At 40.8% G+C, this 22485-nt stretch overlaps 1 protein-coding gene and 1 non-coding gene across 2 annotated transcripts in view; both read left to right on the forward strand.

Moving 5' to 3' along the window:
- The window catches only part of RP1 (RP1 axonemal microtubule associated), a 240092-nt gene that overhangs the window by 34477 nt on the left and 183130 nt on the right, over nt 1-22485 (forward strand). Inside the window, exons 2-4 of the mRNA XM_074354881.1 lie at nt 13276-13358; nt 13499-13605; nt 21865-22142. The gene's annotated coding sequence lies outside the window, so the exon portion shown is untranslated. The remainder of the gene's footprint in view (nt 1-13275; nt 13359-13498; nt 13606-21864; nt 22143-22485) is intronic.
- Nucleotides 331-403, forward strand: TRNAT-GGU (transfer RNA threonine (anticodon GGU)). Its single transcript has one exon. It is a non-coding gene; the product is annotated as a tRNA-Thr (tRNA).

The raw sequence follows: 22485 nt of genomic DNA on the forward strand, positions 1-22485 counted from the left end.
AGAAGTTTGCACATTTTGGTTCTCTCCACAGTGTCACACTTGTTTATCTTATATCACAGGCTGCTCTTCAGATAGATGGTTTTAAAAAGGGAAATATGGTTACATCTGAAAGCCAAGAAATGTAAATAGAAAATTGTGTGGTGTCTAGAAACAGTGTTGGACTGGAATTAACTGGGAATAATGCCTGATTATATACAACAGCAAACGTCAAATGAGATAAGTTATATGAATGGCTTTCAGAGCATGGTTATTGAAAAATGAAAACATTTCTTATTTCTTTGGCTCAATCAGCACTTATTTGTTTTTAAAGATCTTTTAAGAATTCAAGGAGGAGGGTATAGCTCAGTGGTAGAGTGCATGCTTGGTATGCATGAGGTCCTGGGTTCAGTCCCCAGTCCCTCCATTAACAAATAAATAAATCTAATTACTGCCCCCCCCCAAAAAAACTCCAAAACAAACAGAAAAGAATCAAAACAGAAAAGCACAAAATGTCCAAAGCAGTAATATGCCGCACATTACTCAGCATAGCAAGAACCAGGAAAATCTCAACTAGAATAATAAAAAAAAGGCAATCAAATGACAGCAAAAAAATGAGATGATACAGATACTAGATTTATCTAATAAAAATTTTAAAGCAGCCATAATAAATATGTTTCAATGAATAATTACATAACCTTTCATGAAAAAATCTGAAAATGAATATATGTATATATATATACACATGACTAAGACATTGTGCTGTTCACCAGAAATTGACACATTGTAATTGACTGTACTTCAGCTTAAAAAAAAAGCAATTATAAAGACTGTTGAAACAAATGAAAAAAAAAGAAAAGAAAATCTCAGTAAAGAAATAAGAAATCTCAGAAAAGTAATAGAAGATACAAAGGAGAGCCAAATGGAACTGTGAAATACACTACCCAAACAACAACAAAAAACTCCAGCCAGCCAACCAACCAACTTAATGAATGGGCTCAACAGCAGAATGGGGAACACAGGTGAAGGGATGTATGAACTTGAAGACAGCATGATAGAGATTATTTAATCTGAATAGCAAATAGAATGCTAAAAAAGATGAACCAGTGGCATGTGAGACTGTAATACAGATCTAACATTCATGTCATTAAAGTTCCAAAAGGGAGAGAAGAAACCAGGGAAGGTTGAAAAATATTCGAAGAAATAATAGCTGAAAAGTCCCTAAGTCTGGCAACAGACATAAACTTACAGATTAAAGGAGTTGAGAAATCCAGAAACAAGACAAACTGAAATGTTTCTGTACCAAGACACATCCTAGTCAAACTTCTGAAAACTAAAGACACACACTTGAAAGCAGGCAGAGAGAAACGCTGCATTACCTACAGGGGAAAAACAATCCAAATGACATGGATTTCTCATGAGAAACGATGGAGGCTGAAAGGAATGTCGTGCCAAAGACATTTTCAAGAGCAGAAAAAAAAAAAACTGCTAGCCCAGGATTCTATGTCCAGTGGCAATGTCTTTTAGGAGGAAGGGTCTTCTAAACGCCACTTGCGTGTGACCCTGAGGTCTCTGCAAGTCTTCCTGCCCAAGCCTGGACCGGCTCGGGGCTCGAGTGGGGCTTTCCCTGAGAGTAGCCGCCCTCAGGGTCTGAACCCCAGCCAGATGAAAGATGAGACCCGCTCACGTCACATCTGTCAGACCTCGTGGTCCCCCTCCAGCACTTGGTTAAGGCAGTTTCCTTAGAGACTAGTACAGTATCCTTGAGAACATACGCGTTAGACTCTCTGATTCCCTTCATTTGTTTCCTTCAACAAATACTTGTTAATGATTCCCGTGATTAAGGCATTGTTTTGTACACACCAGGCAAGAAGAAGGGGATGAGGGCGGTTTTGTATGGGCTCTTTGGAGAGACCTCTCTCTTACAGGGAGGAAGTGAAGAGGGAGGCCAGGGGAACAGCTGGGGAAGGAACATCCTGTTATGAGCAGCAGAGTTTGCCTGGTGTTGAACTTGAGGAGAAGAGGGGGGGAGGGGGAGGGGCAGTGGAGGGGTAGAGGATTAAGAGCCAGTAACTACTATGTGTAAGGGCAAGGAGGGAGGGATAAATTAGGAGTTTGGGACTAACAGATACACGTTACTATGTATAAAATAGATAAACAACAAGGGCTTACTATATAGCACAGGAAACTATGATTTCTTGTAATAAGCTATAATGGAAAAGAATCTGTATATATATATATGTGTATAACTGAATTGCTTTGCTGTACACCTGAAACTAACATTGTAAATCAACTACACTTCAATAAAAAATAACATTGGGGTGGGGAAGCAAAGCCATAGCTCAGTGGTAGAGCACATGCTTAGCATACACAAGGTCCTGGGTTCAATCCCCAGTACCTCCATGTAAATAAATGAGTAAATAAATGAGTAACTAAAAACCTAATTACTTCCCCCTAAAAAAACCAAAAACCAAAAAAAAAAATTTAAATGCAAAAAAGAAAAGAATTTGCAGAAATCTAAAAAAAATTACCATGTATAAACAAGTTACAAGGATATATTGTACAACACGGGGGACATAGCCAATATTTTAAACAAGTATAAATGGAGTGTAACCTTTAAAGCCTGTGAGTCATTATACTATACATCTGTAATGCATATGATATTGTGCAGCAACTATACTTCAACTTTAAAAAAAAAAAAAAAAGAAAGAAAAAAGAAAGAAAGAAAAAAAGAGATAAATACTCCCGACTGGTAACCACTAGTTTGTTCTCTACAACTGTGGGTTTCCTTCTTTTTTGTTATATTTACTAACTTGTTGTATTTTTTAGGTTTCACATGTAAGTGATATCATACAGTATTTGTCTTGTTTGACTTATTTCACTTAGCATAATGCCCTCCAAGTCCACCCATGTTGTTGCAAATGACAAAATTTTGTCCTTTTTAATGGCTGAGTAGTATTCCATTGTATATCTATACCACATCTTCTTTACCCATTCATCTGTTGTTGGGCACTTAGGTTGTTTCTCTATCTTGGCAATTATAAACAATGCTGCTATAAACATTGGAGTGCACATATCTTTTCGAATTGGCGCTTTTGTTTTTTTTCAGATATGTACCCAGGAGTGGAATTGCTGGGTCATATGTAGTTCTATTTTCAGTTTTTTGATACACTTTAAAATAGAAAATGAATATAGTAATAAATAGTTGACAGTTTTTAAGAATGAATTTAAATTCTTAGAGAGCAAGGATGGCTTTAATGAACTGGAACATATTTAGTGAGTGCCTACTGTAAGCACATAATTATGATGATGTGAAGAATAAAAAGATGCTAGTACATAGTTGAAAGTTTAGGTGGCGCTGTAAACATGTAACATGTAAAAGCACTGATCAAACAACTCAAGGAAATATGTAGTTTATCTTCCTGTCATATGATATTTTATAGATTTTGTAAGCTTTTGTATAATATTTGTTTAAGAAATTGTAACAGTTGACAACCACCTTTTTTTCTAATATAAAAGCAGAATCATTCTTCCAAATCATACGATGGGTTATAACATGACTGTTGGGAAATGGCGTTGTTCAGTATGATCAGCATTATAATTTATATTTGAGAGAAGAAAATTGATCTTGTTTTTGTTGGGCTCTTAGGTCACACAGAACATAACATCTAATGAAATGTTTAAAAATTTTGACTCAGAATTAGATATGCCTCTTATTTTTTACAATGAATACCTTTTTGTAGGGGTCATATAATATTTCACAATGTTGCTATCCCATTAATTACACCATTTCTCAATTCCTGACTTATAGGTGGTTTCTAGTTGCTAAGAGATACATTTTTATACTATTCCAGTTAAAATATGACTATTTAAATACTGCACAGCTAGGTGGGGTTTATGGAAAACGTAAGATGGTTCATCATTAGAAAATGTATTACCTTTATTCATCATGTTAAAAATTTAAGGGGGGGAAATCACAATTATACCAATAGATGACCAAAAAAAGCAAATAGTTAAATTTATGAGCCAATTCTAATTCCTTTTTTTGAAAAAGGTTTAAGAAAAAGAGGGACCAAAGAAAATTACCTTGGAAAGAAAGAAACACAGTTATCAGTTGCAAAGACATGACAATATTCTTAAAAATCCAATAAATTCAACAGAAATTGTTAAATAAGAGAATTGACAAGGTGACTATATAGAAGACAAAATAAAAAATAAATATTACTTTCCTTTTTATTAGCATTGAACAATTAGAAGCTGAAATGAGAAAAGTCATATTCAAGATACTATCAAAATTAGTCTGGAAAATACCTAAGAACTGTTTAATAAGAGAATCATATATTTTTATTAAACGAAATAAAATAGGACTAAAATAAACAAGAGACATACTGTAATCCCTCACGGCAAGAGCAGTGGCATACCGTTGCCGCTTCTGCTCAGATCCGTGCACGGCCGTAATGCAGATCTGATTAGTGTCCCAGAGAATTGTTTTTGAAAACAAACAAGTTGATTTTAAAATTTATTTGGAAGGCTATAGCAAGAGTTTGAAAAAGAAGAATCACGAGGAGGAATTTGCTAACATATTAAAATATATAATTATTTAAATCAAAATAGTTGGGTACTGGGACGGAGACAGGTATCAGTGACACATGTGTATGTGGGTTTAACACCGTGATAATGAAGGCATTTTGAAGAAAATAAGGTTACTCCCAACCTGCACACTTATAAAAACTGAAGGTGAATTAAGCCTCTAAATGTAGAAGAAAAACTGCTGTATTGTTAAGGTAACTATGTTTGGTAAGCATGTTAAGGTAACTGTGTTTAGACTTAGGACCACCTGCTCAACATGTCTTAGGATCATGGTGGCTTAACGTAGGAAGGCATCTTGACTGTGCAAAATCGGAAGTGAGTTTGGAACCCTCCAGGGCACCCCTTCCAGGTGATGATTCAGTTACTGAGGCTGGAATAAGTGGTTTCGAGCTGTGCTACTGAAGGAAGAGAGAGAGCTGGGAGGTCCGACAGGGGTACTCGTGGCCACGGGTAGAAATGACAAGCACTGTGTGAGCCGCTCCTGCCTACATCCTGTTGTCTAGAACTGCTCATAGACTTATAACCTGACTCTAAACATGGTGGGGTTCCTGGAAGCTCAGTCAGTATTAATGTCTCCATCAGAAAAGTGCTATAGTCAGATACAGATGCACATTTTTATAACCTCAGGGTGGGGGGAACATTTCTTATGATTGTTTAGAAAAGAAGACAACAATGAAAGGAAAAATACATTTGATGACAAAATAGTTTTAAGGCATTAAGCAGTGAAAGATGCTGAGAACAAACTTCAAAGGCAAGTGACAGACTGAGAGAAGGTATTTGCCACCCAGACAAATGGCAAAGCGTTAAAATTCCTAATGTGCAGTTTCCATAAAGAGAAAACAACAAACCAATTAGAGAAGATAGCAAAGGAAATTAAAAATTAAAAAATACAGATGGTCAGTCACGTATGTACAGGGAAGTACATTGCAGTACTGTTGCTAATGGCGTGAAACCTGAAAATGATTTGATTTTCAGTTGGAGTCTGACTGAACTGTATGTGGTGCACCTGCATCGCAGAACATCACGCAGTCACTAAAAGAGAGTAGGGTAGGTCTTCACACTGCTCTGAACAGAAGCCGTTGATAGGCAAGTGGGAAAAAGAGATGATCACTGTGGCCAATAAGACTCTAATTGGGGGAAGAATTAAAATTAATTGAAAATATTAATGATATAGATAGATGATTTATAAATAATATACATAAATAGATAAATAATATAAAATATGACAAAAAGGGAAGAATATGGACAAAACTGTTAACTTTTGTTTTGAAAAGCAAAGGAGGAGGGATATTCACTTTCTAGTTCATTATCGTTTTCTAAGTGATAACTTTGATCTTTTTGAATTTTTCTGCATTGTTTAAATAAAAACCCATGGATAATATTCATTCATTCTTTCATTCATTCATTTATTCATTCACTCAGGTATCCATCCATCCACCCACCCATCATTCCATTCAGTCATCCTCTTACAGCCAATCAACAGTTAAAACAAGGACCTATTCTTAGATGCTGTGTTTGCCGTGCATAGTGCCGTTAACACTGAGTTGAGCTCAGCTCGGAGTAAGAAGACACCCAAATGTTGTTTCCTCTTTCTTGTTGACCACTGATTTGAAAACAAACCAACACAACATGAAGAGTCTGGTCCTGCGCTTCCTGAGAGCACCATCTGGGGTGGCTTCCCTCGCCTCTAACCTTTGTCTGCCCTGGAGATGACAGATTAGTGGGGAACATCCTTTAGAATAGGAAGTGGAGGTCAATAAAATTCGCACCAGGCTTTCCAATTTAGTATCATCCCAGCCAGGACATCCCAAAATAAAATTTGTTTCAAAAATAGACCTAGGAGGAGAAAAAGTCAGGACTGAAAACAAACAATTAATCCTCTTATGTCACTGATTCTGTGAGAAACCCAAATTAAAAAAAAATATCAGCTTCTTGTTCAGGTGCAATGATTCTGTTGGTAAAAAAAAAAAAAAAAAAAAAAGCAGAACAAAAATAGTGCCGAGTCCAGCGTGGTAAATGATCCTATAGAACAAAACAGGAAGCTGTTTAATGGAAGAGAAGTGACTTCAGAGTCTGAGCTGTGAACGGCCCCTTGGATGCAAAGCATTTTGCATTTGCAAAGTGTGGTATTGGTGCTTTACTGATCACAATCGACTTGTACCCCACGTATTCTTTCGTGGCGATGCACTGGCTTATCAACCAGGTGAAGAGGCAGCGTATCCCCTATGTTAACTGATAAAGCATTTCAGGGTTGGTGCTTAGGGAAGGGAAACACATCGGTCTCTTCTAATACATGTACTTCCAGATACACACGTTTGTGTGGGTGCATGAGATTTTGCACCGTCAGGATTTGAAGTGCAGTTGGACAGACATCCCAAAACTACCTGATTTTTTCCCCCACGTGATAATCTTTAACAGAATAAGCTTCATTATAGAAATAAATATATTTTCCTATTTCTTCAAACTGTTGAGGAATGTTTATTCAAAGGTATAGGCTCCAAAGGGAGAAACATATTTCTTCCTACTATTCCATAGGTTGGTTTCTCGCTGGGAAAATCTCCATTCAGAGCAGTTTCCTGTCAGAGAGCTTGTCTCAGTGCCAAGAAAAACTGTCACCTCTTAAAAATTCTCCTCATCTAACAAAGAGGATTGGGGATTTTAAGTCCACGCTCTGAAGATTCAGGCAAAACTTCTCCTTAAATGAGGCTGGTGGGCGAGGTTTTATTTTTATCTCCTTTCCCGTTTTCCAGGAGGGGAATAGACCACGTTCTGGAACGTGTTCAAGATGGAGCCGGTACGTAGCAGGGCTGATCTCAAACCAGATAACACCAACCCCCAAACTCTGGCAACATGCGCCCTTGATGCACGATCCAAAAGCTTATTTACAGGATCTGCCGGCCTCTGTCCTCTGTGATCTTAGCTGGCTGGAGTGACGGACGCACCGCGCAGCCCGAGCTCACGTAGACGGCGGGGAAGCGATTCCAGGACTGAGGATCTAGGAGCCTTGGTGGAGAAGAGGGTTGTTTTGTTTTGTTTTGTGAGTTGCTGTTTTCCTGGGATAAGCCCTTGTCATCCCTTTCAAATACAGGGAGGCAGTTTCCTCTAAATTGGTCCCTGAGAAGGACGTTTCTTTCTTCCTGCCCTGTTCTCTTTGCCGGAGGGGAAGGGGAGCGAGCATCCCCGAGGACCTGCCCTGTCCACGGAGAGAAGGCTGAGCAGATGGCAGCTGACACGTAGAGGGCACTTGGTAGGAACCTGGCCCCGAGCAGGCTTCCTGAGCTGCAATTTGGGGTCCCTCCCTGAAAGGCAGCCCAGAGGAGTCTGATGACTTGGCTGGGAACCAGTGGGCTGCTCGCCAAAGGGCAGTAAATCAAAGTGAAAACGAGGTGATATTTTAAAAGCAAACGGACACTTCTGTTTGTTTGTTTTAGAGGGCCGAGAGAAGTAAGTTATTGTAATGGTAAAGGGGTAGGAGATACAGAACAACACAGCCGTGGAGTATTTCAAAGATTTCTGTTTGTGGAACCCTTCCTGTAACGTGTCTGCTCGATTCTCACTAAGCCAGGTCCCCACATTTCTCTAGAGGAGGATGGGAGTGTGAAAATTCTAATGTCACCTGGAAGCTGAGATCAGTGAGGTTCTCAGCGCATTAACGTAAACGGAGTGCTCCAGCTCCTCATCTCCACAGGGCGGTCAGAATGTTTTCAGTGTGAAATTTCTGGTGCCCAAATCTTTCTTTTTTTTAATCCTAATTCAAGTTCTGTTTCTTCTGCCCTTGATGAGTTTTTGCACTTGGACACTCAAACTTGGAAAAATGTTTCTAAACTCTCACCTCCCGCCATCCGCTGAGGAGGGGTCTGCACCCCAAAGGAAGATCTCGGGGAAATCAGAACTGGGTCTCAAGAAGCAGTATTACAGGAATGTGGATCTGGGGGTGCGTTTCCACAGAACCCAGGAGATACCCAGGCAGTTGCTAGTTTATCTCGATCATACCTTTCAAGCCCTCGGAATATAAAACATAGCTGTAAGGAGTAATGTCCTGAATGCCCAGATGCTCATCAGCCTGGTTAAGAAACACGGCATTACACTCTGACTATAGCGAAAAATGCTAAGTCACCAAAGCATAACTTGAAAGCAGTACACGATGGAGTGAAAAGAACGCTAATTCTATTTTTCCTTTAAACTTACTAGCAACCTAGGTTGGGCCCCGTTTTGTGCCCAGCACGGAGGTTGCAGAGAATGACGGATACCCTGGCTGACCTGGATGTGATGGGAGATTCATACCAAAGAAAAACAGAGAGAAAACCACAACGTAATGCACTCTAGGAAGGGCTATGGAGGATGGGTGCTCTGGGAACCGAGGGACTACAAAGACAGTCTAACTCAGAGTGGAGGTGCGGATGGGGGTGAGTTGCAGGGAAAGCGAGCCTTGAGCTGAGTCTGGACGGAGAGGGTTGAGCAAGGCACCCGGGATGGAAGGAAGGAATGTCAGGCAGGGTGGCAGCATCTGTGGACTCTGGAAGCACCGGGGCGCTCACGGGCACACGAGGTGACTGCTGAGACTTGGGTCAGCAGGAACAGGCAGGGCTGAGAGCTGGGACTTTGAGGAGGGGATTCAAATCATCCCAGCTGCCAGTTAGAGCAAGCTCTCTGCTCAGCGATGAGGTGGGGGTTCTCACTGGAGGTGTCCCAGGAGGGCTGCAGGGAACCCTGCAGGGAACTGATGCAACGTGGTAGGAGCGTGTGTGTGTGTGCATGTGTGCACGTGCGTGTGTGTACGTGCGTGTGTGTATCTGTATGTACGTGTGTGTGTGTGTGTTTGCGCGCGCACGCTCCCCTGGGAAGGTCCAGCTCTTTCCTTCCATCTCACAATGTTTCTTAACTCTTGCAAAGGGTACAGATCTCTGTTTGGCTAGAGGAAGGCGGCCAGGTTGGAAGGTTATCACAATAGGTGAGATGACAAGTATGAAGTCCTGGGTTGAGAGAGTGACCCTTGGTCTAGAAGGAAGGACAATTTCAGAGATAATTAAGAGATGCTTTGATGGGATTCGTTGTCTGATTGCATTTGCAGGGGGAGGAGCGGGGAGCGGTCCAGTGCAAGGCTTCTCAGACTTTGAGGGGGATCCTGTCCTCGATTCTGACCAGTGGGTCTGGGAAGGAGCCGGAGACTCACTTCCGGAGCAAGGTTCACGGTGCTGGTGGGAGTCTGCGGCGGGGAATATACTGTGAGCAGACAGGGTGGAAGTGATGGACTCCAGGTCCCAAGTTCTCAGCCCCAGCTGTTGACGTTTGGGGCCACATAATTCTTGGTTATGGGGGGAGGTGCATTCTGTACACTGTAGGTTGTTTGCAGCATCCCTTACCTCTGGCCACTAGATGACAATATCACTCCCCCAGGGGAACCTCCCCACAGATCCTGGCATCACCACGCGAGGGGCTGGGGGATCCTGGGGGTGGTGGGGCTGCTCCTGTGGTTCACAGCCCTGATAAAGTCCTCTGGGTGCTTCAGGAATTATCACTACCTGGCCTCACCCACACTGATGATATTCTTATCTCTGGAGGGGGCAAGGGAGGATACCCAGGCAGCTTTTGGAAAAACCAGTGTTCACCCAGCTCTGCGGTTTGACGCTGCAGCACCAGGCTAGGGGACACAGCTGTCCCCTGAGCGGGGACTTCTCTGATCTGGGAGTGGTGCAGGCAGGGAGTTGGAGGGACGGGTAAAGATAAGATTCCAGATTTAAATGCTGATGAACTCAGTGTGCCTGGAGGTCATTTAGACAGGATGCTCACTTCCATTTTCTTGGTCACTGACAAGCTGTGTGTCCTCGGGCCAGTCAGATCCATTTCCTGGTTTTAATTTTCCTCATCTGTCAACTCTGATAATATCTACTTTATCTTAAGAGTTGATGAAAGGTAAACCACATTCATGGATGTGGAAGTAAGTAAAAGCCATCTCACACCGCCACACACACACACTTACACACATGCTCAGCTTGAGGTAGATCAGAATTTTATTTGAAGAACCGTATTTTGAAAGTTTTGGGGAACATGAGAAACATTTTATAGTATCAGGGCAAGGAGTGATTTTTCTGGGGAAAAAACAACAAACACAAAAAGCACAAATCATAATTGATATATTGAAGTAAATTAAAAATTAAAATTTTAGTTCATCAAGAGGCACCACTGGTAAAGTTAAAAGACTAACTGAAAACTGGGAAAAATATCTGCATTGCACAAATTGACAGAGCTTTAGTATTAAGAAAATGCAATGAATTCCTAAAAATCAAGATGAGAAAGACAAACAACCCAGGAGGAAATAGGCAGGAGATATAAATGGGGAAGCCAAGAAGAGGGGGCCAGAGTGGCCAATAAATGTAGTACAAGGTGCTCAGCCTCCCCAGTTTTCAGGCAAATAAATGCCAGCTGAACCTGCAGTGAGTACTATTTCTTACCCACCAGATGGGCAGACATGACTGACATTGTAAGGCCAAAGAAACTCGTGCTGCTGGTGGCGGTATAAATTAGTAGACAGCAGTAGTACTGTCTGAGCAATTTGATAATATTTAGTAAAATTTAAAAAGCCCAATAACCTATAGATATACTTTCATGAAAATAAATAAACTATAGCTCAAAGAATTAACACAGATAACTATCAAAGGTGATGGTGGGCAAAACGGTCAGTTACAGAAGTGTGCAGAGTATCCCATGTACTTAAAATGTGAAAAATATGAAACAGAACTATATTTTATTTATAATTTTATAAATTCTTACTTTAGAAAAGTGCATGCATGGGAAAATTTAAAATCAAACTCAAGATATTGAGTCTCTGCAGAGGAGAGAGAGAAATGAGGCTGGGGGGCTTACGCAGGGTGGGGAGGCTGAGTAATTTGCCCCAGCTAGAAGCGGGCAGAGGGACCAAGCAGGGAGGTGGGAAGTGCAAGTGGAGCATCAAGGAAGGCACAAGAAAAAAGTGTTTCAAGAAGGAGAGCCCAGTTACCACGCCTTTGCTGCTGTGAAGTCAAGAGAAGTAAGAACTATGAACCAACCACAATGGTAGATCACGTCAAAAATGGCCACCATCCGCTTGCCCCTTCCCGGGTGTGCATGCTTCTCCGGGTGCCAGTAGGCGGAGTTCATTTCCCTCCCCGGAATCAGGGCTGGCCTTACTGGCTCACCTTAACCCCAGAATGGAGGGGAATGAGATTGGGACTTCTGAGGCCAGGTCAGAAGCAGCCTTACAGCTTGGGAAGCCCCTCTTGGGAGCCAACTGTCATGACGAGAAGACAGTCCCCTGCAGAGGCCACGTGTAGGCACTCTGATGGACAGTCCCAACTGACCTTCTAGACAACAGCCAGCACCGCTCAGCTGCTGACTTGGTGAGTGAACCATCTTGGTCATCCAGCCCCGTGGAGCCTCCAGGTGGTTGTAGCTGAAACGTCAACTTAAGGAGGGACCTCACAGGAGAGCCTCCCCGGGGAGCCCAGATGACCCACGGAGCTGGGAGATCATATTACATTGTTGTTTTAAGCCACTGAGTTTTGGGGTATTTTGTTGCACAGGACAAAAGTGGCCCCCTGGGGTGTAGACTGGAGTAATCTCAAGGGAGTGGTGGGAGCTGAGTGAGGAGGACGGGAGGAAAGAGGTGGAGACAGGGACTGTGGACAACTCTCTCAGGAACTTCGCGGTGAAGGGAACAAAGGCAGGGGGTGAGAACAAACGCTGGATTTGGGGAGAAAGGGGGTTTTTATTTTCTGTTTGAAGACAGGACATTCTAGAGCATGTCTGATACCACAGAGGAGGAGATGGATGTCACTGGAACTCAGAAGCGAAAAGGCACGAGACTCTGATGGAGAGTTTCACCCGTGAGGGCAGACAGGCGCGTGGTCCAGAAGCCAGCGCGCTGCTCTCCGGTGGACGGAACAGGATGGTCCTGATTTTCTCTGAGGCAAAGCTAACATCCGATGGGGAAAGGAATGTGTATTTTTATAAGAGGTTTGAGCCAAGAGGACAACAAAAGGAAGACAAAGCCCCTCCTCCCCCATTTCATTTTTATTATATGAGCTGCTCAGGCTCAGAAAGTATTGGTGGCCATTTTTAAATATCAATAAAAAAATACTACAATTTGAATCAGAGTGCAAATATACTTTTTTCGCAATTTCACCAAGCTGGGTTTTTGAATTAACTTTCTTGTTCCGAAGACTCACTTATTCTCAAATTCTTAAGTCCAATGGAAAACGTGTAAGTACATTCCAATCACAGTGTTACAGTTTAAAACATGCGGCTTGTGAGGAAATTATCACATGGAAGCGATGGTCGTTTAGGGTTAGTGACTCGCATCCCAGTCCTGTCGACTCTCCATTCTGAGAAGAGAGGTTTATTTTTCAGAATGAGATTTTCCTGAGCGCCGCTGCGGTGTCCGTACGTGCTGATGGATGTGTCTGAAGTGTGACAGGGAAACGTCCCTGGGCCATCAGGACTTAAAACCCTCACGTGTGTTGGAGTACAGAGAAACCGCTGAGTCAGCCAGGACATGTTGAAGGCCGCCAAGCGTGTCTTAAGAGTATTGTTTTCTCCTCTTTGGTGGGATTTGAGATGCAGAATTTTGTTTGAGCGTTTGTAAGAGCTGGTCAGAGTGTGAAGATGTCATGGTAAGTAAGAAAATACTCATGAAACGGAATACATTCATGTCCTTGCAACTTTTTCTTTTAGGAACGTTTACTAATAGCGATGAGGAATTTAACATGCTTTACCTTGGAAGGAGGAGGAAGAGAACAGATCAGCTTTAGCTTTCAGTGAGTATTCGTGGTGCGGGAGCCGCTTTCTGTAATTCCACACTGATGGTGAGCAAACAAGCTGTTCGGTGAGGGGCTCTGGCCGGGTCTGGTCCCCACCTCCACGAGCGTCATTTTTTTTTTTTTTTTAATTCCTTCAGGGCATCCGCGTTGGAGGCACTCTGAGGAAATCACCTTGGACGCAAGTGTTCTGAACAGCTTTTACTACTGCAAGTTCGGAACGTTCTGAAACCTGTTTCCCTCAGAGGTAATCTTTTTGAGGACACGGCGTAGGGTTCCAGCTTTGCCCCCGAGCGCGGCGCTGCAGAGGCCGCCTCGTGCAGCGAGGGCGGTGCGCGTGCAGCCCCGCGCCCCCGGGCCCCTCGGGCCGCCGCCCCCGCGCCCCCCCGGGCCGCCGCCCCCGCGCCGGACCCGCCCGCCGGCGCCGCCCCGCGGTTGCCGGCCTGACTGCAGGCGGGTCGCGCGGAAACGTTCAGAACCCAAAGCTGTTGACTGAATCAAGTAGGAATGAAAAAGGTGGCCCCCGGAATGAAGGGAAGGACGTCTTGGCCAGATCCATCAGGGGGCGCAGTGTTCCGTCTTCGAAGGGTATAAAGGGGTGGAAAATGACGTCGCACTGATGCTGTCTCCCGTGGCCGTGAATCAGCAAAACCGAGGAAGGACGCATGGCAGCCCGTGTGCCAGAACGTGGCATCTAATGAGGTTTCTTTCTGAGGGAACCGAGGGCCACGGAGACCCAGCCCTCACCAGACACGTGAGCCAGTGGTTCGGAAGTTGGGTTTTACAGACTCAGAATCCGGCGGAAGACACTGAGGCTTATACTGTCCTTGTCTTGACATTGCAGTTAGGAGGGTTTCCTAGTGTGTTGCTTAGTTATGTCTCAGTCTTCTCATCTGAAAAATTATGATAATGATACCTGCTTCATAGGACTATTTTGAAGATTAACTGAATATGTTTATACTATAGGTAAAAGTTTTAATCAAATTAATTATTTTTTTGAGGGGAGGTAGGTAATTAAGTTTTACTTACTTATTTTATTTTTAGAGGAGGTACTGGGGATTGAACCCAGGACCTTGCGCATGCTAAGCTCAGGCTCTACCACTTGAGCTGTACCTTCCCCATCAAAGTTCTTAGTATTAACATTATTTATTATTATTGCTCCTACCCCAATACTATTTACTGCATCTTCAAAATAATGTGTATCATTGCATCATTCTTGTACAGGTGTTTGGGTACCTGTAAACAGTATGTGCTTTGAAAATTTATCTACGTGTCATAATGCATTATGTTTAATAATGCTTTCAGGCTGCAAAATGTTCCTGAGATTTGTTTAAGTTGATATATGTACATCTAGTTTCTTGATTTTCACCCACGCGTGACACAGATTTTACTTACTGCCAGGCTGATGCACGTTTAGGCACTTCCTTTTTTTGAACTCCGTGTACACACGGTTATCTTACACGGTTTTCACTGGGCTGTCTGAGGTGTCTGTCTAGAAGTGGATTTGTTGGGTCATAGGAACTGTGTATCATCAACCACCTTACTCTTCAAAACCACATCTTACTTCTTCAAATGAGTTATAAGACTTGTCACTTCTTTGAAAAATATGGTTAGTATCATGATTAGAAGAACATTGGACTTACTGCTCTATTTGTGGAAATTATCATTGTTAGGGTATTGAGTTTTCCTGTTCATGAACATAGTATTTTTCTTACTTAGCTCTTCTGTAATTGCCTTCAAAAAGTAACTAATTTTTCTTCATGTATATCTTATACATCCTTGCTTAATCTATTTGTAGGTATCTTGTAGTTTTGGTTGAACTTTGAATGATATTTTTAAAAGATGACATTCCTAATAGATTTTTGTAGGTATTTGGTAAATCATGAAGTTTTATTCAGTGATCTTACTGAAGAAAGCATTAGTTCTTTTTTTAATATATATTTTTATTGAAGCATAGTCAGTTTACAATGTTGTGTCAATTTCTAGTGTACAGCACAGTGCTTCAGTCATATAGGAACATACATATATTCGTTTTCATATTCTCTTTCACCATAAGTTACTACAAGACATTGAATATAGTTCCCTGTGCTATAGAGTATAAACTTGTTTATCAAGAATGCATTGGTTCTAATAGTTTGTCTATAGATTCTCTTGGATTTTTATGTAGATAATTATATCATCTATTAATAAAAGTACTTTTGTTTCCTCTTCAGCACTTGGTCTTATTTCTTATTCTTGTTTTACTGTGTTGGCTAGTATTTTTACTTCGGTACAGTTGAGCACCTGCAATGTATCAGTTCTGTGTCCTCAGGTGATCGACTGGAATAGAAAGTCCCCTCTATAGAAAGTCTGCACTAGGCTTCACTATTACAGAACCTGGAGGACTGCCTGGGTTCATGTCGTGGACAGACACTTAACTACCTGTGCCTCAGTATCCTGACTGATAAAGTAGGCATAATAGTGGTATCCTCTTGATAAGGCTGTTTTGAAGACTAAATAAGTTAGAACTTATGATACCCTTATAGCAGGGGAAGTGAAGAGTTGTTATTCTATGAATTTCAGTTATGCTATGTAAGTTCTAGAGTTCTCCGGTGCAACATAGTGCCTGTAGTTAACAATATTTTTGTGCACTTCAGAGTTTGTCAAGTGGGCAGCACTCATGTTGTGTTTTTACCACACATGCACACACACAAAATTAAAAAAAAAAAAAAGGACATAAGAAAACTGGGAGGAGTTGATTTATTTATTCCCTTGATTGTGGTCCTGGGATCATGGGTGTTTGCATATGTCCAGACTCATCAAATTTTATACATGGAATATGTGCAGGTTTTTGTATCTATATCTCGGTTGTATCTCAATACAAAAACAACCAAAACCCCCTGAGAGCAGTGCCTGACATGTGCAAAGAGCTTAGGAGATCGCACCCATCAGGACGTCTACAGCTCAGAATACATAAAAATGAGATCGGTCGACAAGCTTCCTTTCTCACACTAGTCCATCTGTTTTTCGATATCAAGGTTTATAAACATCAAAAAATGAGCTTAGATTTTATTCTCTTTCTATCCTCTTGAGTGGGTTAGTGTACAATTAAGAATTATCTATTTCTTAAAGTTTTGGTAAAACTCACCTTTCAAATTGCTTAGTCCTGGAGATTTTCTGATATTGATGACTAACTCAGTTTCTTTAATGCTTATGTCTACTCATATTTTCAATTTCTTTTTGAGTTTATTTTGGTAATTCATATTTTCCATATTTTAAAGTTGTCAGGTTTATTGGTATAAAGTTGTTTGCTGTATTCTTTTATGATATCTAAAAGTTTTAGTGTATGTTTATGACCTATTTTTTTCATGGAAAGGGTAAAATCTGTTGTATTGGTTTGTTTCGAAGACTCAGCTTTTGCTTTTATCTGTCTTTATTTCTTTTATTTCCTCTTAGTTCATCAGTTTTCACTATGTATTTCCTTTTAGTGTCTTCAGGTTACCTGTGTTCCTTTATGAGCTCCTAGAGTTGTATGCTTAGCTCATGAATTTCCTTTTTTCTCTCTTAGTATGTACACTTCAGCATATACATTCTCTCTAAACGTTGATTCTGAGGTGGCCCATAGAGTGCTACGTACATTTAGCTTAATTACAATAAAAGAATTCCAGTCAAAGAAGTATTCCCTTCCACCATGCCCGTCCCCAGTTCACACTCCACAAGGACAACTCATTTTTAACTTTTTAAACAGTTTCTTTCGTGTTTACCTCTTTATTTCTAATTAACATGATGTAGGCTCATTTCTTGATACTTCAGTTTATTATCTACTGACCTCCTGCTGTGGAAGATAAGATGTGCTCCCATATCCCTCCTCTTCCACATCCTCTCGGTGGAGTCAATGTCGCCATTTTGAATTAAACTGATACCCAGAGTTTGCACTATTGTATGGATATGAAAGCACTGCTCACAGAAGAGCTATGTGGTATATTTTGCTTACATTTCCTCTTTGCAAACTTTTTCCTCCCTAAAGTTGATAAGAGGCTTTTAGTTTTTGTTGTCTTAAGTTTTCTATTTTCTTATCATTCTTTCCTTCCAAGGTCCCCTCCGTCTAAGTTTAAATCTCTCCTTACTGTGGTCACACACATAAGGTATTTGATTGATTTTATCTTTTTCTCGGAGATAACCCTCCTGGGATTCTCTGCTTCTGCTAATCTAGATTTCTTGTGCTCTTGGCCTGCTCTGGGGCTCCCGTCCAGGGACCTCTCTGCACTGTCATGCTGGGGACCAGTGGCTGGAACACTGGAGAAAGGCACAGGGACCTTCTCCAATGTTCTGCCACTGGTTCCGCACTGATATTTCCCTCTTCATTTGTGCTGTTGTTTTGGGGGAACACGCTTCAGTGGCTTCCTGAGAAGGGGCATATTTATTCCTGGTCATTCCATGAAATTCTTAAAAGTCTCTGAAATACCTGTAATTTTTTATCTGTCTCTATTAACTTGAACATTCATTGTAATGTGCCTTGGTGTGTGGGCTTTTTCTGTTATTGTCCTGGGAACTTGGTAAGCTCATTCGGTTTGGAAATTCATTTTGTTCGGAGATAGGGAAACCTCTATGATTATTTATAGGATAAAACTGTCACTTTAATTTTAATCAGATGTTAGAGCTCTTGAACTTATCCTCTGTTTTTTTTCTACATTTCTTGTCCTTTCTTATTTTCCATCATTCTATTTATATATATATATATATATACAAATATAGTTACACTTTTACAACTATACATTTCTATTTATATAACGTGTGTGTGTGCATACACAAATGGGATGATGGAAAAAATTATCACTTTCATTCTCACTTAAATCTAAATATTTAATCATTTTTCTTATGATTTCTCCGTTGATCCATGAATTATTTAGAAGTGTGCTTTTTAGTTTCTAAAGTACAGTATGTGTGTTGGGGGGCATTGGTGATCTTTTTGTAATTGATTTTTAATATTACTGCATTTTGATCCGATAATGTGGTTTGTATATAATTTAAAAATATGTATTGACTTTCTTTTTGATGTAATGTGTATTTGTGTCTAAGTTTCCTAATATCCCATGAATGCTCGAAACAGAGAAATATTTCCTATTTGTTGGGTGCAATATTTCACATGTACTTCCCTTAGATCAAGCCTGTGAAGGGGAAAAACTCTTTCCTAATATTTTTTCATGTTGATCTGCTAGTTTCCAGAAGACTTGTGTTCAGTGGCCCTGGAACAGCCCCCATGTAGACAGCCTTCAGTCCAACACTGCCTCCACCCTCCACGCGGGAAAGCCGCCGGAGAGATTTCTGTCTGCACAGTTTTGCCGGACTGTCATGTATATGGGATCTTACAGTGTGAAGTCTTTTGGGTTCGGCTTCTTTCATCTAGAAAAGATTCGTTTAAGATTTATCTCTGCTGTTGTGTGAGTCAGCATTTCGTCTTTGTGCTGCCGAGTGGCGTTCTGTTGTGTGCACGCACCGCACTTGGTTTACCCAGCCACCTGCGGAAGCACGTCTGGGTTGTTTCCAGTTTGGGGACAGAAACAAAGTGGTTATGACCTTGTGCAGAGAGGTTTTTAGGTGAATCCAGGGCGTCAGTTCACTTGGGTTAAATACCTCGGAGTGGGATTTCTGGGTCACATGCTAAGCATATATTTAACTCTGCAGGAAACTGTTCAGCTCTTCCAAACTGGCTGTGCCATTTGCATCCTCACTAATGAGACCCCGCAGTGAATGCGGGTTCCAGTCGCTCTCCATCAGCCCCGGTCTTGGCGTGGTCAGCTCTTATGTGTTAGCCATTCTAGGTATGCAGTGGTCTCTCTCTGTGGCTTCAACTTTCTTAATGACTGTTCAGGCAGAGCGTCATTTCACATGCTTATTTGCCGTCTGTATATTTTCTTCGGAGAAGTGCCTTTTCACCTATTTCGCTCATTTTTAAAGGGGGGTTGTTTCTTACTATTGAGCTTTAAGTGTTCTTTATATATTCTATCTAGATGCGAGTCCTTTATGTAAATATTTTTCTCCAAGTCTGTGGCTTGACTTCTAATCCCCTTAACAGTGTCTTTTACAGAGAAAAAGCTTCAAATTTTTTATGAGTCCAATTTATCAAATTTTCTATTATGGCTCATGCTTTTAGTATCATGTCTAAAACTTGCCACCACACCCAAGGTCACACAGGTTTTCTCCTCTCTTTCTTCTAGAACTTTTAAAGGTTTAGAGTTAGAACTAGGTCAGCGGTTTATTCTGAGGTAACTTTTGCGCGTGGCATGAGGCGTGTGTCAAGGCTCTTTTCCCTTTTCCTTTTTTGCACATGGGTACTCAGTTGTTTCAGAAACATTTGTTGAAAAGATAAAACTTTCTTCATTGACTCGCCTTTGCACTTTTGCCAAAAATGAACTATGTTTGTGTGGATCTATTTCAGGTCTCTTTATTCTGTTCCATTGTTAAATGCACATGCTCTTTTACCAATATCATACTGTCTGGATAACTGTAGCTTTATCATGAAATGTGAAGTCAGGTAGAGTGAGTCCTCCAACTCTTTTTTTTTTTGTTCAGAGTTGTTTTGGCTTTCCTTTTTCCTTTGCCTTTCCATATAAATTTTAAAATGAACCTGTCTATATTTACAAGAAAGCCTTGCTGGAATTTTGATTTGGGTTGCACTAAATCTATTTATCAATTGACAAGATGAATATCTTTAAATATTGAGCCTTTCAATCCATGAGCATGGTAGATCTCTTTATATAAATCTTCTTTAATTTCTTTCATTAGTGTTTGTAATTTTTAACATACAGACTCTTAGATTTATCTCTAAGTATTTCGTTTTCAGTGCTATTGTAAATGGTATTTTTTTTTTTGGAATTTCAAATTCCAGTTGTTTATTGTATATAGGAAGATAATTGACATTTACATATTGGCCAGGTGTCCTGTGACCTTATTAAATTCACCTTTTAGTTATAAGAGATGTTTTTGTAGATTGTTTGGGATTTTCTTCATAGACAGTCATGTCATCTGAGAATAGAGGCAGTTTTATATCTTTCTTTTCTATTTGTCTGCCTTTTCTTGCCCATGGAAAGGCTGACAGAAGTTCGTGTTTGAACGAGACATTGATCCTGAACAGAGTGAGAGAAGATATCCTGTCTTTGTTCCCATCTTAGGGGGAAAGCATTCAGTTTTTCACCGTTGAGGTTAGTTGTAGGTTTTATGTAGCTGTGTAAATACTTTTCATAAGATGAAGGAAGTTCTCTATTTCTAGTTTGTTGAGGGTTTTTATCATGAAGAGATGTTGAATGTTGTCAAATGCTAATTTTGGAATCTATTGAGATATTCATAAGGTTTTTCTTCTTTAGTCTGTTAATATCATGAATTACATTAATTGATTTTAAAAATGTTGAACCAGCTTTGTATTCCTGGGATGAATCTTGCTTGATTGGCATGTATCATTGTTTTAATTGGAATTTCTGGATTCAATTTTTGCATGCTTTGTTGAAGAAATTTACATCTAGGTTTACAAAGAGTATTGTTTTGCAATTTTCTTTTCTTGCAATCTCTTTTTCTGGTTTTAATGTTAGGTTAATTCTGGTCTCATAAAATGAGTTGGAAAGTCTTCCCTGCTCTTTTACTTCCTGGATGAGATTGTGCAGGTTTGCAATTATTTTTTCCCTACATGATGGCAGAATTCACCAAGGAATCCACCTGTGCTTGGAGTTTTCTGGGTGGGAAGGTTTTCAATTACAGATTCCATTTCTTTAATAAATAGAGGATTATTCAGATTCTCTGTATCTTTTTTCAGTGAATTTTGGTAGTTTACGTCTTTCACGAAACCGCTCTATTTTATCTAAGTTGCCAGATCTATGGGTATACAGTTGTTTATTTTCCTATCATGCATTTAGTGTCAGCGAGGTCAAGGGTGACGCCCCCTCTTTCATTCCTGGTATTGTTATTTATGTCTTCTCTCTTTGTTTTCTTGGTCAGACTCACTAGAGACTCACTTGCCAATTTTATTGACTTTTTCAAAGAATCAGACTTTGGTTTCATTGGTTTTTTCTGTTTTTAATTTCATTGATTTCTGTTTTCATCATTATTGTTTTATTTCTTCTGCTTGCTTTGGCATTATGGGGTTGAGATGCTCCAGGTTTGGAGTTTATACATGGGTGGTGAAGAGGATTGTCAGATAAATGCCTCTGTTCGGTCCCTGAGAGGAAGTCACACCAGAGAGAACTTGCCAGATCTTACTTCTGTTTGCTTTTCTTTCAAAGTGTCCATAGCAAGAGTTTTAGGAACGTGTACAATTACTCATTCACACATCACCCTCCTTCCCAGACAGTGAACCTCTGGGCAGGATTCAGTACCCACTGTTTTCAAAACATACCACGGTGCGTGTGTGTTGACCGACTACATGATGATGTGGTTTTTCTTACATCTGCCCTTTTCCGATTCTGAGTTCTGAGTTCGGTTTGGGAAACACAGTCAGACCCCAGGTGACTCTTGCCCCTCATTTTTCTCATTGCAGCTTTCAGCATTCTCTTACCATCCTCAACCGTGACAGACCCTGCAAGTGCACCCTGGCTGATCCCTATCCTCCAACTCAGACTGAGTCAGGATCAGTTAAACTCACGCCTGATTGTGTGTCTGAAACACCTGCGTGTCCCAGCTGTCTTGTACCCTAGACGGGACTAGAAATCTGAGAAGTGGGGAAGCAGCATCACCTCACACCTGGAGGAAGCAGGATCCAGTGTGGCCATGGCATTGTGACCATCGGTTGGGACCTGACCATTGGTCCTGTGGAAGGTGAGGAAGCTGCCTGGCTTGGGAGGCACTGCCTTTCTCTTTATGGATGCTCGTATTAAATTCAGGATTCCTTAAAGATAATTTCAGAATCATGAGCAAAAGAAAAGGGAATTTTCATTTCAAATGTAGAACTAGGGATGGAAGGAAGTATTTAAAAAATTGTCTCTTTACCTATATAGCTCATCAATTGTTTTTTTTTCTGGGCAATTCGTGGAATAAGTGGTGTTAGGTTTGTTTAATTCACAGTGGTGAACAAAAGGAATAGCGCCAGTCTGATTTACTTTGCGACATTATGAGGAGAAAGGATTCGCTGCTCAGACCCTGCGAGTGGCGCAAATACCCT

The sequence above is a fragment of the Camelus bactrianus genome, chromosome 29 (assembly GCF_048773025.1).
Source record: "Camelus bactrianus isolate YW-2024 breed Bactrian camel chromosome 29, ASM4877302v1, whole genome shotgun sequence".
NCBI classification, from domain to species: domain Eukaryota; kingdom Metazoa; phylum Chordata; class Mammalia; order Artiodactyla; family Camelidae; genus Camelus; species Camelus bactrianus.